A 23,179-nucleotide genomic window follows, 5' to 3' on the forward strand; every position below is an offset into this window, starting at 1 on the left:
CCAAAGATTGCAGTGTTCTCTTAGCAGCCTTGTCAAAAAAAAAAAAAAAAAAAAAAAAGAGAGAAAAGTGTGTAAGTACCGAGAGCCTAGAACCTGTCATATTTTTAATGCCGCTAGAAGTCTCAAGGACCAAATATCTCAGAAGTTACAGGTTGTACACATGCCTACTAATGTAATTCAAATAAGGACTATAAAGTTGTTACCAAAACAGGCTTTAGCCCAAGATTTAGAAATTTTCATTCGCAAACTGCCTAATTGAGAACTCCAATAGGAATATGAGTTCCAAAGCAAGCAATAAAGAAACACCAGTTGTCTAGTTTTATGCTCTTAAAATAAATTCTATATCCTTCCCAAAAGGTATTTCAAAAGAATCTTTATAGCACTTAATAATTTGTACTTAGTGATAAATCACAAAATTTGGTATGGACACAAGGTAGAAAGGGAGGGTGGGGGAAGCGCCAAGGAAGTCCATGTGCCGCTTCCTCATATGCATTTAACCCTTCAAGGAAAGAGTTTATAAAAGTATAATTTTTTTATTTTTAGAGACAGAGCCCAGGCTGGCGTGCAGTAATGTGTCCGGAATTGGTGGGTTCTTGGTCTCACTGACTTCAAGAATGAAGCCGTGGACTCTCGCGGTGAGTGTTAACAGCTCTTAAGGTGGCGCGTCTGGAGTCTGTCCCTTGTGATGTTCAGATGTGTTCGGAGTTTCTTTCTTCTGGTGGGTTCGTGGTCTCGCTGGCTCAGGAGTGAAGCTGCAGACCTTCGCGGTGAGTGTTATAGCTCTTAAGGCAGCGCGTCCGGAGTTTTTCGTTCCTCCCAGTGGGCTCTTAGTCTTGCTGGGTTCAGGAGTGAAGCTGCAGACCTTCGCGGTGAGTGTTACAGCTCATAAAAGCAGCGTGGACCCAAAGAGTGAGCAGTAGCAAGATTTATTGCAAAGAGCGAAAACACCAAGCTTCCACAGTGTGGAAGGGAACCCGACCTGGTTGCCAATGCTGGCTCGGGCAGCCTGCTTTTATTCTCTTATCTGGCCCCACCCACATCCTGCTGATTGGTAGAGTCGAGTGGCCTGTTTTGTCAGGGCACTGATTGGTGCGTTTACAATCCCTGAGCTAGATACAAAGGTTCTCCACGTCCCCATCAGATTAGTTAGATACAGTTTCCACACACAGGTTCTTCAAGGCCCCACCAGAGCATCTAGATACAGAGTGTCGATTGGTGCACTCACAAACCTTGAGCTAAACACAGGGTGCTGATTGGTGTGTTTACAATCCCTGAGCTAGACATAAAGGTTCTCCAAGGCCCCACCAGAGCAGCTAGATACAGAGTGTCGATTGGTGCACTCACAAACCTTGAGCTAAACACAGGGTGCTGAATGGTGTATTTACAATCCCTGAGCTAGATATAAAGACTCTCCACGTCCCCACCAGACTCAGGAGCCCAGCTGGCTTCACCCAGTGGATCCTGCACCAGGGCTGCAGGTGGAGCTGCCTGCCAGTCCCGCGCCGTGCGCTCACACTCCTCAGCCCTTGGGTGGTCGATGGGACTGGGCACCGTGGAGCAGGGGGTGGTGCTCGTCGGAGAGGCTGGGGCTGCACAGGAACCCACGGAGTGGGTGGGAGGCTCAGGCATGGCGGGCGGCAGGTCCCGAACCCTGCCCCGCGGGAAGGCAGCTAAGGCTCGGTGAGAAATCGAGCGCAGCGCCGGTGGGCTGGCACTGCTAGGGGACCCAGTACATCCTCCGCAGCCACTGGCCTGGGTGCTAAGTCCCTCATTGCCCGGGGCCAGCAGGGCTGGCCGGCTGCTCCGAGTGTGGGGCCCGCCAAGCCCACGCCCACCCGGAACTCCAGCTGGCCCGCAAGCGCCGCACGCAGCCCCGGTTCCCGCTCACGCCTCTCCCTCCACACCTCCCTGCAAGCTGAGGGAGTGGGCTCCAGCCTTGGCCAGCCCAGAAAAGGGCTCCCACAGTGCAGTGGGGGGGGGGGGGGGCTGAAGGGCTCCTCAAATGCTGCCAAAGTGGGAGCCCAGGCAGAGGAGGTGCCAAGAGCAAGCGAGGGCTCTGAGGACTGCCAGCACGCTGTCACCTCTCAGTAACACGATCTTAGCTCACTGAAACCTCTGCCTTCTGGGTTCAGCGATTCTCTTGCCTCAGTCTCCTGGGTAGCTGGGATTACAGGGGTGCACCACCATGCCCGGCTAATTTGTGTGTGTGTGTGTGTGTGTGTGTGTGTGTGTGTGTGTGTGTGTGTGTATATATATATATGTATACATACACTTTGTTTTTCTTTTTGAGACGGAGTCTCGTTCGGTCGCCCATACTGGAGTGCAGTGGGGCGATCTTGGCTCACTGCAAGCTCCGCCTCCTGGGTTCACGCCATTCTCCTGACTCAGCTTCCCAAGTAGCTGGGACTGCAGGTGTCAGCCACCACGCCCGGCTAATTTTTTTGTATTTTTAGTAGAGACGGGGTTTCACCGTGTTAGCCAGGATGGTCTCAATCTCCTGACCTCGTGATCCGCCCGCCTCGGCCCCCCAAAGTGCTGGGATTACAGGCGTGAGCCACCGCGCCTGGCCCAATTTTTGTATTTTTAATAGAGACGGGGTTTCGCCATATTGGCCAGGCTGGTCTCGAGCTCCTGACCTCAAGCGACCCGCCTGCCTCAGCTTCCCAAAGTGCTGGGATTACAAGCGTGAACTACCGCACCCGCCTAAAAGTATAATGTTAAGACCCCCTTTAAAAGTAATGAATGACCCACATTGCCATCTTAATCCATCATCTTTACTATTTACATATATAAATGTGTTAGGCTTCCAACCTTAACATTTCTGGTTTTTGTTGTCATGAGTCATGCTTAAAGATGGGGAATTATAACAACAACAATAATACTAAAGTATTTATATTGCTGCTTCTATATGTCAGCCACTTGTCTAAGTGCTTTTGATATATTAACTCCTTTTATTAAAAGTCCACTGAGGAAAACAATAGTAGAATATGCATTTTACAAAGGATGAAGCTACAGAAACAGAGATGTTAGGTAATTTGCCTAAATCCACATAGCTTGGAAGTAGCAGAGCCAGAATATAAACTTTGAAATGTGGCTCCCAAGCATATGCCCTAAACCACTCCACTGTCTTATCTTTTGTATTAGCATAATATGCATTATTTTGTATTAGTACATATCGTATGATTGTTTAATTTTCTGATGCTTCATTACAAAAGACTTTTCATAATATCACTGAAGAGTTGTACTTATTTGTTTCCCTTTACAGCTCCCAGCTGTGTTCAAATTTGTATTTTCCAGCCTTGGGCAGTTTTCTTTCTCTTTGTCCTGCACAGTGTTTTTTTGTTTTGTTATGTAATTTTAAATTTCAGGATAATTTTTTTAGACTAGCTTATTGCAAATGATAATTGACCACACATAGCTGTTGGCAGATATGATGACTGACTATCACTCCTGCCAAAGGTCAGTAGATATCCACTGAGGGCCTTACTCTATGATAGGCAAAGGGTTAGGCCCTCAAGGCAGAGAGTTAAATAGGAAAATATATACAAACAAACCCTTCCTAGATAACATGGTCAGTGTTCTGAGTGAGGTATACACAGGGTCCAGTGAGAAAAGTTTGGGTTGTGTTTTGAACAAGAGGAGGAAATGGTCTGAAGTCTATTCTAGGCACAAAGGCTAGTATTGTGAGCATGAGAATGGAGGTGATGCAGATATAGAAGAAAATTTAATTGGTTAGAAATCTTAAAGTACTATAGAATACAAGACATTTAAAAGGTAAGGAAGTCATGAGCAGCTTGGCAGAAGATCTCAGAGTCCCTAGTGGTGACATTTTGCATGCACGAAAGTCTCAGCTGCTGCTCCTCAATAACAAAACTAAAGATACTGCTTCTTTGTTCCTAAAACTTCCCAAAAGGAAATGAATAGATGAAGCCTCTCTTGACCTTAGGAAGAAACGTCTCTACAAGACTGAGTACACACAAAGATTTCTGCTGTCCACTGAGCCTGCTTTCACTGTTTAACTGGTCTTGTTTGTTTTCTCCATTCCTCTCTTTAGACCTTGCCCTAGCTTTGTAGAATAAGTTGGGTAGTAGTAACAAATTGTATTAGAATAATTTTTTTTTCTTTTAAAGGAATTTATTTTCTTCTGGGAAACCTGCGTAATGTAGAAACAGTATAACTATGATGATGCGTAAGTGTCCATGTCTGAAATTCTTAGGGATTTGGTTCACACAGAAGTCAATGAAAGATCAAGAAAGAATGAAACAGACAGGGTGTGGTGGCTCATGCCTGTCTGTAATCCCAACACTTTGGTAGGCCAAGGTGGGTGGATCACCTGAGGCCAGGAGTTCAAGACCAGCCTGGCCAACATAGAGAAACCCCATGTCTACTAAAAATACAAACATTAGTCGGGTGTGGTGGTGCACACCTGTAGTCCCAGCTACTAGGTAGGCTGAGGCAGGAGAATCCCTGGAGCCTGGGAGGCAGAGGTTGCAGTGAACTGAGATCGTGCCACTGTACTCTAGCCTGGGCCACAGAGCGAGACTCTCTCAAAAAAAAAAAAAGGAGTGGAACAAATTAGAACTAATTGTGACCCAAGTATGAGCACCACTTCTCCCTCAAGAGCAAACTCTGGTCCAGGCACAGTGGCTCATGCCTGTAATCCCAGCACTATGGGAGTCTGAGGCAGGAGGATTACAACCTCTGCCTCCCAGGTTCAAGCAATTCTCCTGCCTCACCCTCCCGAGTAGCTGGGATTACAGGAGCCCACCACCAAGCCCAGCTAATTTTTGTATTTTTTTTAGTAGAGATGGGGTTTCGCCATGTTGGCCAGGCTCTCGAACTCCTGATCTCAGGTGATCCACCCGCCTTGGCCTCCCAAAGTGCTAGGATTACAGATGTGAGCCACCACGCCCGGCTCATTCCTAGCTTTACATAAGCTCCCAGATAGCAAAATCAGTTGACGGAGACCAGAAGGAAATGAAAATGGAGGGAGGAGATAAGGAAGAGCTCGGAAAAGAGCTGGATAAGATCCTACCAGGCAAGTGTGAAAAAAAGACGGAAGGATAATGGTCTAAGGGGACCTGCCTCAGCTTTTCTGAGCAACCCCATTGAAAGAGAAGCCTAACAGCAATTGCTCAAGGCAATACCTAGCTAGGCAATCTTTTAATGCAAAGTTACTGTCACTTATAAGTAAAAATGGCCCAAATAAGCTACAGAACTCTAACTATATCTGCTGCAAATTGCAACAAATTTGGCTACAAGTAACAGATAACTCAAAAGAAGCTTAAAAAGATAAGCATTTATTTATTTCTTGGGTAAAGGAAACTGGAAATAGATAATCCAGGACTAGCATGGCAGCCCATGATGCTTTCCGGGACCCTCCTGTCTCCCTGCTCCACCATGCTCAGCATGCAGCTTCCATCCCCAGTGTCACTAGTGGTCCAAGATGGCAACTGGAGTGCCAACCTTCATATCTGCGTTTCGGTCCCTCTGGAAGGAACAGGTTCAAGACAAAAGGGCAAAAACAAACAAACAAACTAACAACAACAACAAAAAAACCCAGCCCTTGTTAGCTGTTTTTTTATATCTCACATTTTATATCTCAGTGGCCAGAACTACAAGGTCATACCTAAGTACAAGGAAGCTGGAAATGTAATCTTTATTTTTCACAACAATATGCCCAGTTCAAAACTGAAAAAAGCATCTTCCATGCTATCCACATACTGGGTGAGCACATAATAAGTACACGATACATTTGTTGATCACCTAACTCAAAAACAGGAAACAATTTTACTATCAAGATTTTGGGGGAATAGGAAAGGACATAAGTCTAATATCAAAGATGTATTATTTTATAAACATTAGCTTGAAATGTCAATGGAATTCTTAATAACACCTAGACTTGACTTTTAGCTAAGTGTTTCAATGTATAATGTTACAAATGGTCCACCATTAAGAAATAATCTAGGGAACTAACAAAGTATTCTGTCTCTTAAAATAGAAAAAAAAAAAAGGCGTCACTGGTCTTATTCGTTGCTATACCTCCAGTACCTATTAACAGTCAATGAATGAATGAATTACAGCAACTTTCCAAGCAATTTGTGATCTTGATTTCCCTCTGATCCAGATTCCTTGCTTTTTCTTTTGCATGTTTTTAATACCTAGCAAGTTCTCAGTGCTGCTTTGACCCTGTACCACAGGCTGCCTCCCACTCTGAAATTTCTTAGGCCTGTGAGACCTGCCTCCCAGAGAAGGCTTCCAGTTCTTTCCATATTTGTCCCAGCTGCACTGAACTGAAGCTGCAGTTATTTGTGCTTCCAAAGCCCATGGATGTGGGGGCACAATGAGCCCTGATAAGTTTTCTGGCTGGATTTATCCCTAAAATCTTACTTTTCCCCCTTACTTTGTACTTTCCAGACTTTGGGTAACTCGTGCTACTTCAATGACAGCATGTTATGAGACATTCTTGGTAAAATCTCCCTAGTTAGGTCTCAGCACTCCTGAAGCTAGTTTTTCCCTTCTCGTGGAAAGGAAACGGATTAACAAACTATCCACCTTTCTCAAGCAAGATATTACCAAGGTCTCTGTGCTTCTTCCAGAAAGATAGGCTTCATGTCTTCCCCAAAGGAAAAGAACACCAAATGTCTGCAAAGACTCTGCTCAATGCTTGTCTGTTGAGAACTCCTGCTTGCTTGTTCTTTTGAGATATAGATATATAGATACTGATATATACACACATGCACATATATATATCACTATAAATAATTTAGGAAGGAATTGACCCGTGTACACCACGGAAACTTAAAAATTTATAAGTGATGTCACGAAGGGCCAATAATTTTTGCCCTAAAGAAGATAATGAAAGCAGCCAGGACAGCCTCTCTTCTTGCCCAGCCATTTATTTAAACAGTTGCTTTGGAAATCCTACAGGAGCTTGGCCATAGGCTATGAACAAAATCTTCTGTCTCTACCCTAGCCCTTACCAAGGAAACCAACTAACTTTTGGAATCTAAGACTGCTTAGATCACCAGATAATCCCAATTTTGGTAAAGAGCTCAAAGCACAGATGGTAATATCTGTCCATTGCTTAACAGTGTATTTAATACGGTATGAAGAAACAGTGAAAGAGTTTGACTGATCTCTGCCTCTAGAAATAAAAAGAAAAAGAAATATAGTTTGGTACAGAGAAGGAAGGCATCCTGCCTTAAGGCAGGCCTTAAATATAGCAAAATCACTCCTTTCCACTCCTTCTCTGCATAGGTAGATACACCTACTTCTCTTGGTTTCATTCTTCTTTTCAAGAAGGGCAAACTGAGTCTGAAACTTCACCCTGTTTCTTCAGTTGATCTTTTTTTTTTTTGAGACAGTCTCACTCTGTCACCCAGGCTGGAGTGCAGTGGCACTATCTTAGCTCACTGCAAACTCCACCTCCCAGGTTCAAGCAATTCTTCTGCCTCAACCTCCCGAGTAGCTGGGATTACAGGCGTGCACCACCACGCCAGGTAATTTTTGTATTTTTAGTAGAGACGGAGTTTCACTATGTTGGCCTGGCTGGTCTCGAACTGCTGACCTCATGATCCGCCCGCCTCGGCCTCCCAAAGTGCTGGGATTACAAGCATGAGCCACTGTGCCCAGCCTTTTCAGTTGATGTTATTCCTCCTCTACCATGAGTAGGACTGTCTTGGTTTGGGAACCCCAGAACAAAGACTGAGTAAAAAACTGGAGTATAATAGTATCTTTGGGGAATGATCCCAGGAAGTCAGAATAAGGATAAAAAGAAAGGTTAACAGGGAAGAAGGAAAGGCCATCATCGGAAGTATTATTTAGCTAGTTACCATTGTGGGCAACTGGGCTTAATACTGCTGGGGACCCTCTAAAAAAAACTGTAGAATGCACCCCTGAAGGATGGGGGTGGAGGTGAGGTGAGACATTTATCCATCAACTCCAGACCCTCTTTGGCTGAGAAATGCCCTCTAAGAAACATTGCCAGCTTTGTGTGTGCAAGGGCTGAAATATTTAGGCTTTAGAAAAGCCTTGAGGCAGGAAAGGTGAAAGACACGATGATGGGCACTTGAGCAGGGAAGCCTTCAGCTTGCCAGGAACTGTCTACCTGGTAGACTCTACCACACCCGCAGCTGAAGAGGAGGTATGGCCAGGAAACGTAGCAGAGTACTGTGTCTGCTATAAGGAATGCATTATGGGCTGCTATACCAGACTTTCATTCCTTTTACTTTCCCATTTGGCCTCTTTTGATGGCAAGCCCTAAGTTGTTTTAGAAGACCTGTTCCCCCTGAGATTTTTGTAATTCCTTCCTAAAGCTTGGACAACAGTATTTCATTCACAGACCACATTCTAAAGGCCTCTCTTCTCACTCTGGTTGTCCTTGGCCTCTGAATAGGCCTGGTCTCCATACCTGGTAGCCTTCAACATTTTTAGGCTTCCAAGTAAGCCGGGATTATAATGCATGGAAAGTGACCAATATGTATGTTTGTTGATGGTCCTAACATTAGTGAAATTCTGACTCTTTTTATAAATACTATTAAGCAGGAATTTCTCTAGCCAAGTGAAACCAACAAATATTTCTTTCAGTAAGTATTTCAAAGAAAGAACAAGAGAGTTAATGGGTAGTTAAGTAGGAATTTTTGAAGTTTTGACAGATAGGTGGTTACTATGTTTCCAATATCTAATATCTCATTTTGTCAGACAGAGGAGGCATATTATTTGTGAGAGTTAGGTTCATTCTAAAATCAGTGCAAAAAGAAAAATTAACTCCAATAGGATCTCAAGGTCTTTAAAAAAAAATGAGGAGGAAAAATGTCAGAGTCAAAAATACCATTGAAATCCCTTTATATTTCTTAAAATACAGTATGCAAATTTTGTTTTTACAGCTTTGACAAAAATTCTTATACACACTAAGTTGGAAACTCCCTGACTATTGGAAGGAGTCTATCGTAAATAGTTAAGTATTCCAATATTTCTGCCTTTAATATTTCACTATTAAATCCTAAAGTGGTGGCCAGGCGTGGTGGCTCATACCTGTAATCCCAGTACTTTGGGAGGTCAAACCGGGTAGATCACTTGAGGTCAGGAGTTCGAGACCAGCCTGGCCAATGTGGTGAAACCTCCATCTCTACTAAAAATATAAAAATTAGCCACGTATGGTGGCGGGTGCCTGTAATCCTAGCCACTCAGGAGGCTGAGGCACAAGAATTACTTGAACCAGGAAAGCAGAAGTTGCAGTGAGCACAGAGCAAGACTCCATCTCAAAAAATTAAAATTAAAATTAAAATAAATAAATAAAATAAATCCTAAAATGAATGAGAGCTGGGTAAGTGTTAATATACATTCTTACTTGCCTACAGAGTTGCTCTAATCTGTGTCACTGTTACTTGCTATATGCTATTACATTTGAGATTTGCTTGTTGTTGTGATGTATTTTGCAAATATTTCTTCCAGTTTGTCAGTTGTTTTTTGACTTTGCTTATTTATGGTGGTGTTTGCCATGCAAAAACTTGTGGTTTTAAAAAAATGTAGTATTTCCTTGGCCAGGCGTGGTGGCTCATGCCTGTAATCCCAGCACTTTAGTAGGCTGAGGCGGGCGGATCACAAGGTCAGGAGATCGAGACCATCCTGGGTAACACGGTGAAACCCTGTCTCTACTAAAAATACAAAAAATTAGCCAGCCGTGGTGGCGGGCGCCTGTAGTCCCAGCTACTCGGGAGGCTGAGGCAGGAGAATGGCGTGAACCCAGGAGGTGGACCTTGTGGTGAGCCAAGATCGTGCCACTGCACTCCAGCCTGGGTGACAGAGACAGATTTCATCTGAAAAAAAAAAAAAATGCAGTATTTCCTTTATTGCATCTACATTTTGAGTTATACTTAGCCTTTCACCACACCTAAGTTATAAAAAATTTATCTGTGTTTTCTTTTAGTTCTTGTTTGATTTCATTCTTTACATTAACATTTCTGATCCCTTTGTAGTCTATTCTTGTGGTATGAGGTGTAAATACAATTTTATCTTTTGCCAAGTGGCTCTATCCTTGCTTTTATACATGAAACACTATTATCTGCAACCACACATTTATAAGGTCTCTCTCAGCGTGAAACTCTTCTGCCTGTAGTGAATCACAGGGGTTTTTTTTGGTTTGTTTAGTTCCAAAGGTACTACTTTCTGAAACTGTTTACTGACTCTGGGGATGTACTTTATTTGGAGCCCTAGTGGCTATGGAAAGAATTTTAAAAGCATTTTTCCAATTGTCCAGCCTGCTCAGGGATTGTGGAAATTTTAAATAAGGTAGATGATTTAGTTCCCATGATTAAGAAGTTCAATTTGTGGAAGAGCATGTGGAGTGATTAGGAAATAATTGCAGGCAGCATAGAATTACTGAATTTTACTTTTTGAGTTACTGCTTACATAGCAGGAAGTATTTCTTTGCACGAGGGCAATCAGTCTTAATGGAGGGATTGCTTTTGAACTCTTCATTTCAGCAGCAGGCAATGGAGAATGGAGAACCTAACTCACAGTGGCTCAAACATTTTTTCCCTCTCATATCAAGAAATCTGGAGGTGGGTGGTTACTGGCATTGATTCAGCAGCTCCACAATGTCAGGGACAGCACCTCTACAATTCTGCTGGCCTTTCCCACATAGCTTCAAGGTGGGTGCTGAGGCTCCTAGTATTACATCTTAGTTCAAATCAAGAATAAGGTGAAAAGGCATACCAGCTGCACCTGACTCATTTATCATAAAAATCCTTTCCCTAAACTTCTTCCAAAGACTTCTATGTATGTGTCCTTGACCAGAACTCTGGCACCCTTAAAGGCAAGAGAAGCAGAGAAATAGAATATTGATGTTTTCTAACCTCTGTTGGGAAAAACAGCAAGGAAGAGATAACCAATGAATCTGCCACATTGCAGTCCATATCTCTTTTATGTTTGCTGCAAACAATGCCTAGAGTAGTACAAGTCTGAAATGGAGCACCAGATCTTATGAAGTCTAAGCAAAAGTTAAATAAGCAGGATTCAGGGAGGAAAGGGACCTTGATGCATGAGTTTGGGGATCTTCTCGTTAGAGCTCTGCTGTTAATAGCATGCGGCTTCCAGCTCCTGGTCTCTGTGTCCCTCAATTCAAATGCATGTGTGAGAGGTCAAGTGGGTCAGTGTGGGTTAGCTGCCCACTCCTAGTCAGGGCACAGGAGGGATCAGGTCATGGAGTGCCAGCCTGAGGGTGGCATAGGGATTATCCCTGGAGATGCTGGAGCAAAGGGATGGCACATTTTAGTTTATGTAAGTATAAATAACATACAATTTTAAGCAATTTGGTATGTTGATATGTGATAACTGGTTGTATGTTATCAGATCCAGAAACCCAGAGAAGACAACTGCCCTTTTAAATAGAGTGTTGTGTATGTATCCCCAGTTTCAGAAATTTAGCAGGTGATGAGTTTGTTAGTTTTTGCAGGATACTATGATATACTAAAAAGAAAGTTTAGTCTTTGTTCCTGGTACACAGCTCCTAAACTAAAACCTTTGGAATCCCTTGGAATGATACTGGCTTTTTTTTTTTTTTTGAAACAGGGTCTTGCTCTGTTGCCCACGCTGGAGTACAGTAGCACAACCAGAGCTCACTGCAGCCTCAACCTTACAGGCTCAAGCAATTCTCCCACCTCAGCCGCCCAAGTAGCTGGGACTATAGGTGCGCACCACCACGCTCAGCTAATAAAAAAAAAAAAATGGCCAGGCGTGGTGGCTCATGCCTGTAATCCCAGCTCTTTGGGAGGCCAAGGCAGGTGGATCACTTGAGGTCAGGAGATTGAGACCATCCTGGCAAACACAGTGAAACCTGTTCTCTACTAAAAAAAAAAAAGATACAAAAAATTAGCCAGGTGTGGTGGTACGCACCTGTAGTCCCAGCTACTTGGGAGGGTGAGGCAAGAGAATCGCTTGAACCCAGGAGGCAGAGGTTGTAGTGAGCCGAGATCATGCCACTGTACTCCAGCCTGGATGACAGAGCAAGACTCTGTCTAAAAAAAAAAAATTTTAGAGGTGAGGTTCTCACTATGTTGAGGAGGCTGGTCTTGATCTCCCAGGCTCAAGCAATCCTCCCACCTTGGCCTCCCCCTGTGCTAAGATTATAGGCATGAGCCACTGCCCCCAGCCTACTAGCATATTTTATGTGCTAATGAGACGACTGGCAACTGGGGGCACCTAGATAGTGTTAGGGTGGGAGCTGGTCACCAGAAAGACCATGATTAGGCATGTTAGATGGTTGGAATTTTTAGGCCAGCACTCCAACCTCCAGGCAGGAAGGAGAAGGTGGAGACTGGGTTAGTCACTAATGGCCAATTATTTAATCCATTGTGCCTACTTAATGAAACCTTCATTAAAACCACTAAACATTAGGGTTTAGAAAAGTTCTGGGTTGGTGAATACCATGAGGTGCTGGGAGAATGGTGTGCCTAGAGGGCATGGAAGCTCCAAATCCCTACCTTGTCCTCTGCATCTCCTCTGTTTACTTGTTGTATCCCTCATAATAAACAAGTAATGGCAAGTAAAGCACTTTCCTGAGTTCTGTGAGTTGTTCTAGCAAATTATCAAACCTCAGGAGGAGGCTGTGGAAACCCACAAATTTGTAGCCAGATGGAGAGAAGTACCAGTGACAATCTGGAATTTGTGGCTGGCATCTGAAGTGGTAGTAGTCTTGTTGGACTGATCCTGCCACCAAATTATCCTATTTAAATTTTTTTTCTTTCTCTCTTTTTATTTCCATTTCCCTCCTTGCTTACTGTATGTTTAACTTTTTTTTTTTTTTTTTTTTTTTTGAGACAGAGCCTTGCCCTGTCACCCAGGCTGGAGTGCAGTGGCACGATCTCGGCTCACTGCAACCCCCGCCTCCCGGGTTCAAGCTATTCTCCTGCCTTAGCCTCCCAAGTAGCTGAGATTACAAATGCGTGCCATCACGCCAGGCTAATTTTTGTATTTTTAGTAGAGACAGGGTTTCACCACGTTGGCCAGGCTGGTCTCAAACTCCCAACCTCAAGTGATCTGCGCCCCCTTGGCCTCCCAAAGTGCTGGGATTATAGGCATGAGCCACCGCACCCGGCCAGTGTTTAATTTCTTAAGAATAAAATGGTAACCTTTGCCCTCTTTCTTTCCACCAAGCACAGTGTCCCCCTTATCAAATGATATGCTTGCTTATAAATTCCAGGAACTGAATCTTAAAACAATCCAGTCACCTACTGAATTCTCCCCCACCAGGAGATTACCTCAAGGTTGCAGTGAATTTACAACCCTATTGTGGTGGAAATGGCACAAGCCCATTCACCACAATAGGGGGCAATAATCCAAGATAAGTCATCAGAGCAAGTCCTGTAACAGACTCACACTTTCGGCCGGCCGGGTCTGGTGGTTCACGCCTGTAATCTTAGCACTTTGGGAGGCTGAGGCAGGCAGATCACTTGAGGTCAGGAGTTCGAAACCAGCTTGGCCAACATGGTGAAACCCTATCTTTACTAAAAATAGAAAAATTAGCTGGGCATGGTGGTGGGTGCCTGTAATCCCAGCTACCGGGGAGGCTGAGGCTGGAGAATCGCTTGAACCCGGGAGGCGGAGGTTGTGGTGAGCTGGGATCAAGCCATTGCACTCCAGCCTGGGCAACAGAGCGAGACTCCGTCTCAAAAAAAAAAAAAAGACTAAAAAATACCAGACTCATACCTTCTAGCCCCTTCAGCATGCCTGTCCCCCGCCCCCCACTCCACCCATAGCAAGCTTCGCTTTTTAACCCGTTGCATTCTGTTCAAAATTTGATTTTTTTTTTTTTTTTTTTTTTGAGATAGGGCCTCTCTCTGATGAAGCCTCAACCTCCCAGTTTCAAGCGATCTTTCTCCCTCAGCCTCCCAAGTAGCTGGGCCTACAGGCTCATGCCACCACACCTGGCTAATTTTTGTATTTTTTGTAGAGATGGAATTTCACCATGTTGCCCAGGCTTGTCTCAAACTCCTGGGCTAAAGCAATCCGCCTGCCTTGGCCTTCCAAAGTGCTGGGATTACAGGCGTGAGTCACTAAGCCCTACCTGAAATGGTTTCTTTAAGGCACAAAGCTTGGCCATTTTCCCACTGCTAGCTCTGGAATAAAGTCACTTTCCTTCCACCACTCCTTGTCCTTGTTATTTGACTTTGCAAGCGGCAAGTGGCCGAAACTGCATTTGGTTACACTTCATTAACTTTTGGGATCTGAAGCTAATTCCAGGTAAATAGTATTAGAATTGAATTGAATTGTAGAATACCCAGCTGGTGTTGGAAATTTGGTGAAGTGATGTTGGAAAAGATAGCACGCATTTGATGTCATAAGTTTTGTGAGTGAAAGCAGCACAGAGATAGATACCAACAAAGCAAAATAAGGAGAGAATGAGTCAGGATGACCCTGGAGGCCTCCCACTGCGACAGCAGAGGCCTCCTCCCAGCTTACTCAGCCAGAGGATAGGAGCCTTGATTTGGAAGAGTGAGTCAGAGAAAGTGGTAATGGAATTCAGAACAACGGTGAGCTTTAAGAAAGAGAGCATGCTTCAGAGAGACCAAGAATGACAGCTATGGATAAAGAGTTACAAGAGCTTAAGGCATGGCAAGCAAGTTAATAAATGGCTCTAAGGTAGGTGTTTTTGGCCAGCTGTACGGCTGAGGTCAGACACCTGAGAAGTAGACTAAGAGTTGGTGTGGTTTGGCTGAGTCAGACCCCAGGATGGGGTCATACTAAGGGTCCGAGTAGGTAATAAGGATCCAGTGTCAAGGAGAAAAGTGGGCTCTGTCATATCTCTGAAAGTAATTTCTTCAAAAGCCAGTTTGCCAAATTGACCAATTTGCTGAAAAACATTCAAACACCTTAAACAAATCTGCGGGAGTGTCAGGGTCAGTTTCCTAATTTTAGAAACCAGATCTTGGATATTTTGGGTCTGACCATCTGATATGGCCAAATCTCCTCAGCCTACCTTAAGTGGGTTAGTCACTTGAACTTCAAGAAACATCTAATTGCAAAATTACTTCCCCTTTAATTTGTGGCCGCTTATATAGCGATGACCACAGATTGAGAAATTCACAGAATTTCTTGAAATTTTCAGAGTCTTCTGGGGACATAAGCACTTAGAAGAAAAAGTGCTGATGCGTTTCCTGCTCTTCACCTCTCCTCCCTAGGCCCGCACCTCCAGAAGTGTTTCCACCTGCATTAGGCCAGCGCGATGTTCGCTCATGAACCAAAGCTATGGAATAAAACCAGTGAGCCAAAGGCAGATACAGATGAACACTTGTGGAGTTGTCCCTCTTCTGACTGTGAAAAATAGATATTTATTTTTGGCTGCTAGCTCTATTTACTCAGTCTAGCTAACTGCAGAGAAGCTCCAAATGCAGAACTTATAGGGAGTGGAGTGTTTTTTTGGCTTCTTCTTGCCAAGGTATTTTGGCTCTTGACAGGGGTCGTCTGTGTGAGAAATCTCTCTCCTCAGGCTTCTTTCCTAGGGTGGTGAGAAGATGGGAAGACTGTGGCTATTGACAAACGGTGCTGTACATCCTGCCCTTCTCAGTAAATGACTGTTAATGAATTTAAGTGTTTGGCAGGTAGAAAGCTCTTGCCAGTGATCAAAACATGCTGTGTATACAGCTGTGTGCCTTTCTGAGGGCAGGAAAATTGGACTCTGATGCACAGAGGTTTGTGGATTCCTCCATGTGTTTTGAAACCTATATTTGAGAAGTAAGTATACCGAGCTGTTGCTTGGGAGAAGTAAACACAGCAAGCTGGAGATAGAGAAGTCACAGCCATAGAAACAGAAAACCTAATTAGGAGCAGAGTAGGAAAGCTGGACTTGCAAGAAAACTTAGACATCTCTCCCCTTCCTCTAAGCCAGTGTTATTGTTCTATAAATAGCTAAGAAAGCTAGGTAGAATTAGACTGGAATGGTCTGAGAAGTAAACTAGGGCTGGGCGTGGTGGCTTACGCCTGTAATCCCAGCACTTTGGGAGGCTGAGGCAGGTGGATCACTTGAGGCCATGAGTTCGAAACCAACCTGGCCAACATGGTGAAACATAGTCTCTACTAAAAATACAAAAATTAGCCGGGTGTGGTGGCAGGCACCTGTAATCCCAGCTTACTGGGGAGGCTGAGACAGGAGAATCACTTGAACCTCGGTGACAGAAGTTGCAGTGAGCAGAGATTGCACCACTGCACTCCAGCCTGGATGACAGAGCAAGACTCCATCTCAAAAAAAAAAAAAAAAAAGAGGAAGTAAACTGGATTAGAGGAAGAGGTGTCATGTGCTCCAAAGGAAGGAAAACTGATTACAGGTATGTGAGGAGAGCAATCTCCCGAGCAACTATGATCTGAGGGTCAAACCCTCAAGACCCTATTTCTCGCCCTGATTTGCCTGACTTATTGGGCAGAATCCCATCTGACTTGTCTATTTCTAGGTTGAGTTCTCCCATTTCTTCCTAGTTAGGTGGTATTTACAAGCCTCTTCTAAAAAACTTCCAGCCAGGCATGGTGGCTCGCATTTGTAATCCCAGCACTTTAAGAGGCCAAGGCAGGAAGACTGCTTGAGGCCAGAAGTTCAAGTTCAGCCTAGGCAACTGTTCTGTGTAGAAAACGTGCAAGGGGAGAAGAAAAGACACACGCACAATACCTTTAAGGGTAAACAACCTTTATCCCATGTAAATGGCAATGCAGATATAATAAGCAAATGATATAATAAGCAGATTGATATAATTAGCAAATCGCAATAGGAAGAGGAGAAGGGAAAAGATATTTACATTCACCAGACTATGGAGGATTCACCACCAGACTGGGAAGCAATAGCCTGGGCTCCAAAGTCGGCCACTCGTCCGTGTACAGATGATGAGAGGTCTCATGAAGCTTCGGCGCAGTCTGGGACCCTAACTCTTTTTGTAACAAGTTGTTGGCATGAGGCCCAGTCACGAGGGTTCTTCATGACTGGGCTCAAGGAACACAAAAAGGTCAACCTGTTTTTGTGATTGTCTATTGTTTTTCAATAACTAATGTATAGGAATAGATTGAAGTAGAGATTTCTCCGAAACAGTGCTGGATGAATGCCTCAAGGGGCTCACACAACCTATTCTGGGACTTGGTGACCATTGTTTGTGTCCATGTTCAATTGAATTCAAATTTAATATTTAACTTTTCCTCCACAGCAACATAGTGAGTTCTCACCTCCACAAAAAGTAAAAAAAATATTAGGCCAGGCACGGTGGTTCATGCCTGTAATCCCAATAATTTTGGAGGCTGAGGCAGGAGGATCACTTGAGCCCAGGGGTTCAAGACCAGCCTGGGCAACATAGTGAGACCACGTCTCAAAAGAAAGAAAGAAAAGAAGGAAAGAAGGAAAGAAAGAAAGAAACAAACAAACAAACAAACAAACAAACAAACCAGGCATTGTGGTGCGCGTCTGTAGTCCTAGCTACTTGAGAGGCTAAGGTGGGAAGATCACTTGAACCCAGGAATTCAAACTTGCAGTAAGCTATGATTGTGCCACTGCACTTCAGATTGGGTGACAGAGTGAGACCCTGTCTCAAATAAACAAACATAAACTTTCCACGTGATCATGGTTCCTTGCTTATAGCCTCCTGTCACTGTTATCCATGGGTAAATTCCCAGACCTAGTGCTTCCTGGTCGGCCTAATTTTAGAGCCATCTAAGATCAACAATAAGGTAATATTAGTGTAATAAAATGCTGGGTCTGGAATATTTTAATACCTACTACTATAGTAAAAATATTTGGGATAAAAATGACAGGCTGGACACAAAAGTTTCCTTTCCTCACTATCTGACAAAATCTTCAAAAGACAGTGAGAAAGAGGCAAAAATTTCACTTGTAGCCACAAAGCAAGGGAAGAAGTACAACGTTGTGTCATAAGCCTTAAAAAGCATTGCTCGGCCGGGCGCAGTGGCTCACGCCTGTAATCCCAGCACTTTGGGAGGCCGAGGCGGGTGGATCACGAGGTCAGGAGATCGAGACCATCCTGGCTAACACGGTGAAACCCCGTCTCCACTAAAAAAACTAAAAAATTCTCCGGGCGTGGTGGTGGGCGCCTGTAGTCCCAGCTACTCCGGAGGCTGAGGCAGGAGAATGGCGTGAGCCCGGGAGGCGGAGCTTGCAGTGAGCCGAGATCGCGCCACTGCACGCCAGCCTGGGCAACAGAGCGAGACTCCGTCTCAAAAAAAAAAAAAAAAAAAAAAAAGCATTGCTCAAGGAACCTAACAGGAGACTTTACCTACCCCTGCCTTTTCCCATTAAGCAAGACAGAGAAATTAGGGAATTTGATCCAGTATTCCTTAATAACTCCCACTTAGGAGAGAAATAAACTGAGGTAGCCAGTAGACAGCCCAGGGAAAAGTCAAAGAAACCCAGGAGAGAGGCCAATAGCACCCACAGCATGTCAGCAAAGGCAGAAAGAACTGCCAGGGGTCACCATTTTCTATGTCCATGCTGAATTAGGGAAGTGACCTGAATTATGGAAGTGATCTGAAGCCTGCTTCAATCAGGTGGAGGCTTCCTGGGTATAAGAAATCTCAGAAAATAGAGCAAAGCCCAGATGACATAGTAACAGGTGAATGTAGTGACAAAAGAACTCTCCATTTCAGCGTCCTCAATATTGAATAGAACTCAGCATTCAGCTTTAAAGTGTTTGTTCTTAGAGGAAGGCAAATAGGTGTCTAATATGGGAATAGTAATAAGAACAATTTCTCCATGTAATACATCATATAAACAGAAGGCCCTAGAACAGAGTTTCTCAAATTGAGCACTTGACATTTGGGGCCAGATAATTCTTTTGAGTGTATATTTATGTGGGGAAGGAAGGGGGTGTCCTATGACTTGTAGAATATTTAGTAGTATCCCTAATCTGTACCTACTAGATGCCAGTAGCAACACCCCCACCACCACAGTTGAGACACCAAAAATGTCTTCAGACATTACCAAATGTTGTCTAGGGACAAAATTACCCTAAGTTGAGAACCACTGTTCTAGAATCTAGACACAACAGCCCACTGCTTCTATGAGCTACAAAGAAATAAATAGTATGGCAACTTGATAAAAGTACTATATTCAGAAAATAAAGGAATTAAAGAAAGGAAGCTAGCAAACTAGAGAGGATAATAAATCTACTCTAAAAGAAAAATATAACTCAAAGAAAAAGAAGAAAATTTTTCCCCATCTCTTTCTCATTATAAAATAATTTATTAAGAATATACATCCAACAAAATGAGAGTTGGTCGTGGTTTACTATCTGGGAACTAAGGCAAAATCCTCTGAAAAGTAGAGTGAAATTTTCCACTGTCTCTCCATGGTGAGATATGAAACCCTGCGGGGCTTCCATTGAAGGCCTTCAGGAGTCACATCCCAGGAATAAGAGAAAATTCATGGTAAATTAAGTCTTACTAAAAATGTGACACTAGCTTAATACAGCTCATTCATTATTAGATTAATGGAATTGGCCCCTACTCTGTCTAGTAAAGGAAAAGGTGGAATTCTTTGTTGGTAAATGGCATCTTTAGAAGCCACTACAATTTTTATGTACATGTCCAGAATTCAATACAAATCATTACTCATTTGAAAATCATGTGACAGATAACCAAGAGAAAAAGTAGCAATAAATAGACACATAGGTGATCCAGATCACCCTTAGAGTCAGCAGATAAAGGCTCTAAAGTATCTGTGATTAATATAGTCAAGAAAATAAATGAAAAAAATTTTAATAAAAAATGGATAATTAAAGGAACCTATTAAAAATCAAATGGGCATTCTACAGATGAAAAATATACTATCTGAAATTAAGAACTCGATAGATGTGTTAACAGTGTTTTGATTATAGCTGAAGACAGGATTACTGAACTGGAAGATGAATCTATAGAAATATTCCACACTAAATCACATGGAAAAAAATAGATTAAGATAAATTCAGATACAGTCTAAAGGTCTAACATACATGCAAATTAGAGACTCAGAAGTAAAAAAAGAGAATGAGTTTGAAATAATATTTGAAAATCTTTTGGTCAAGAGTTTTCAATCCTGATTTAAAAAAAAAAAACAAAAAAAAACACCAGGCTGGGCTTAGTGGCTCACACCTGTAATCCCAGCACTTTGGGAGGCCAAGGTGGGCGGATCATGAGGTCAAGAGATCGAGACCATCCTGGCCAACATGATAAGACCTCGTCTCTACTAAAAATACAAAAATTAACAGGGTGTGGTGACACACGCCTGTAGTCCAGCTACTCGGGAGGCTGAGGCAGAAGAATCGCTTGAACCCAGGAGGCAGAGGTTGCAGTGAGCTGAGATCACGCCACTGAACTCCAGCCTGGCGACAGAGTGAGACTTTGTCTCAAAACAGACAAACAAACACCACCAATCCACAGATTTAGAAGCTCAGTGAACCCCAGCAGTGAGCCCCAAGAACACTTACTACCAATAAAGATAAATAATCAGAAAAACAGACTTAGCCTTACAGTTGCTCCTTTGGAGGAATTCAGTCATTTGTATTCTGGGTCCTTTTAGGATTTTATTTTGTCTTTGGTTTTCACCTGTTTGACTATATGTGCCTGACAGTTGACTTTTCAACAAAAATGATAGAAGACAGGAAAAAATGAAATGACATAATCAAATGGCTGAAAGAAAACAACTACCAATTTAGATTTCTATGCCAAGCACAATATTCTTCAAAACTGAAGATTGAATAAGGATTTTTTTTTTTTTTTTTTTTTTTTGAGGCGGAGTTTCACTCTGGTCATCCAGGCTGGAGTGCAGTGGCGCGATCCCGGCTCACTGAAACCTCCGCCTCCGGAGTTCAAGAGATTCTCCTGCCTCAGCCTCCTGAGTAGCTGGGATTACAGGCACCCACCACCATGCCCAGCTAATACTTGTATTTTTAGTAGAAATGGGGTTTTGCCATGTTGGCCTGGCTGTTCTCAAACTCCTGACCTCAGGTGATCCACTCGCCTCAGCCTCCCAAAGTGCTGGGATTAAAGGCATGAGCCACTGTGCCTGGCCAAATAAGGATGTTTTGAGACATATACAAATTGAAGGCTGAAAAACTTCATCATCAGCAGGGCTGCATCAGAATAAATACCAAAAAAGTTCTATAGGCATAAGGAAAGTAATCCCAGATGTACGCATGGAGCTGTGGGAAAGCATGAAGAGCAACAGAAATGGTAAGTATGTGGCTAATATAAATTAAAATTGAGTGTACAAAATAATAGTAGTAGTGTGTGTGGAATTTAAAATATATGTAAAATGAAAATGCCTGACATCAATAAGGCAAAAAGCAGGAGGATGTAAACAGAGTTAATATGTTCTAGGGTTCTGCATTATCAACTAAGAACTAAAAGTAATAATTTGTGTTAGACCATAATAAGTCAAAGAGGCATGTGGTAATCTGTAATAAACGAGTGTATAACTGGGCCCAGCGCAGTGGCTCACACCTATATTCCCGGCACTTTGGGAGGCTGAGGTGGGTGGATCATTTGAGGTCAGGAGTTCAAGACCAGCCTGACCAACAGGGTGAAACCCTGTCTCTACTGAAAATACAAAATAAGCTGGGCATGGTAGCGCTTGCCTGTAATCCCAGCTAGTCGGGAGGCTGAGGCAGAAGAATCACTTGAACCCGGGAGGCGGAGGTTGCAGTGAGCCGAGATCGCACCACTGCACTCCAGCCTGGGCAATAAGAGCAAAACGCCGTCTCAAAAAAAAAAAGTGTATAACTGAAAAGTTAATAGAGGTGACCAGGCATGGTGGCTCACATCTGTAATCCCAGCACTTTGAGAGGCCAAGGCGGGCAGATCACTTGAAGCTGGGAGTTCAAGACCAGCCCAGGCAACATGGTGGAACCCCATCTCTACTAAAAATACAAAAGTTAGCCAGTGGCAGTGGTGAGCGCCTGTAATCTGAGTCATGAGAATCACTTGAACCGGGGAGATGGAGGCTGCAGTGAGCTGCGATCATGCTACTGCACTCCAGCCTGGATGACAGAGCAAGACCTTGTCTCAAAAAATAAATAAATAAATAGTTTGTAGAGGGAAAATGGAATAATAAAACTAATTGATTCATTCAGAAGAAGGCAAAAGAGAATTAAAAAGGAACATAAAATGGGTTGATTAAAAACAAAAATAGTGAGATGGAAGATATAAATTAAATCATATCACTAGCTATATTACATAGAAATGCAAGTAAAAGACTGGGAATGTCGGACTGGATTTAAAAGCCCAAGTATATGCTGTTTATAATAGACCTACTTTAAATATAAGGACAAAAAAGGTTAAAAGTAAGTAAAAGAATGAAAGAAGTTGTATCAAGTAAACGCTTTCCAAAAGCACGTAGATACGACTATAGTTATATCAGAACAAAAGCGTTACTAAATATAATGTTTTACGCTTCCAGAAGCATTACTAGATACAATGCATTACATTAACAAATTAAGGATTGCCAGATAAAAGAGGGGCATCTCATAAGGATAGAGTAGTCAATACAAATAGGATGATAACAGAACCCTAAATCTTTGTGCATGTCATAATATAGCTCCAACCGGATAAAGGAAAAAACACTGGAAAGAACTAAGTGGAGAAACAGATAAATTCATAATCATAGTGGGAGTCCTTATGATATTTTTTTTTTTTTTGAGACAGAGTCTCGCTCTGTCGCCCAGGCTGGAGTGCAATGGCATGATCTAGGCTCACTGCAACCTCCGCCTCCTGGGTTCAAGGGATTCTCTCTACCTCAGTCTCCAGAGTAGCTGGAATTACAGGCACATGCCACCACACCTGGCTAATTTTTTGTATTTTTAGTAGAAATGGGGTTTTGCCATGTAGGCCAGGCTGGTCTTGAACTCCTGACCTCAGGTGATCCGTCCGCCTCGGCCTCCCAAAGTGCTGCGATTACAGGCATGAGCCACCGCGCCTGGCCCAGATGTTCATTTTATCACCATTTCAACTTTTTTGTGTGTTCAGAAATGTCTATAATAAAAAAATTGGGGAGGAAGCATGGTCTGAAAAAGAAGGAATTGTTCTGCATATTCCAGAACACAGTTTCTCTCCAAGTTCTTGAATCTTTTAATCTACTTACTTAGGTAGTTGGAAAGTTCTCAGACATTGAAGGCATGCAGGGAAGAACAAGTGAGGAGACAAGGTGGAAAAGTCA

The sequence above is a fragment of the Pan troglodytes genome, chromosome 4, assembly GCF_028858775.2.
Source record: "Pan troglodytes isolate AG18354 chromosome 4, NHGRI_mPanTro3-v2.0_pri, whole genome shotgun sequence".
Lineage (NCBI taxonomy): Eukaryota > Metazoa > Chordata > Mammalia > Primates > Hominidae > Pan > Pan troglodytes.